Source organism: Nannospalax galili, unplaced genomic scaffold (assembly GCF_000622305.1).
Source record: "Nannospalax galili isolate Female #2095 unplaced genomic scaffold, S.galili_v1.0 scaffold416, whole genome shotgun sequence".
In the NCBI taxonomy this organism is placed as follows: Eukaryota; Metazoa; Chordata; class Mammalia; order Rodentia; family Spalacidae; genus Nannospalax; species Nannospalax galili.
In genome coordinates this window covers 121585-122479 of record NW_008338125.1, presented here as the reverse complement: position 1 = coordinate 122479, position 895 = coordinate 121585, and positions in this window count along the sequence as shown.

Below are 895 nucleotides of genomic sequence, written 5' to 3'. Positions count from 1 at the left end.
TTCCAGGCCAGCTGGGGTTACAGGGAGACCCTGTCTCAAAAAAGACAAAAAGATGGTTAAAATGTTAAATTTCATGTTTTTTAAAAAATTATTTAATAACCACATTATTAGAAAAAGCATTTCATTACAGCTTTAACATATTTAATAACAATTCCAGAACAAAGATAAATCTCTTTCAAAAGTGGCTGTAAATTTTTAGTACACAGTTGAATTAATACAGTTATACAATATTGAACTCAGTATAAACCCTATAAGACATAAAATTGAATGAGGTTTTAACCTTTAAAAAATATCTCCATTTCATTTTAAAATATGTTTCCTACAGAAAAACTCTTTTTTAATGCTACTAACAATTAGATGTTTGCACATGCATCTCTAATTTCTATGTATCTGATTATTACTAGTCATAGTCGGTTACACTCGGCTCCTTGGCACCTAGGTATGGATATAAAGTCATCAGGTAGATTTCAGTGGTAATGTTTTTCACCTCTCTTAATCAACATTAAGCAAATTTTTATGCTTCTTCCTCAAATATAACTCATTTTATTTGTGTGTGTGTGTGTATATCATACAGAACATCCCAAACAATTTTATTCATCTATATACCCACTTCCCAAATGGCACCCTCCCATATCCTTCCCCCCATCCCCCCACTGGAGCACATATACTATGGCATCCCTGTTACTGTCCACTGTGTTGTTGGCACCCCGAGCCATTCCCCAGTGCTTGTCCATCAGATGAATCTAGTCAGCCTATCTAGAGTTCCTTGTTTGGGGATGATCAGCTCTTCCTCATCTAACAGCAATCAGTTGTCAATACTCCTTTAGATAATATTGGGGTCTGCTGTTCATTTTCCCAGTTCTATGCTGGGTTACTATCGGGGAGTCCCTTTGGC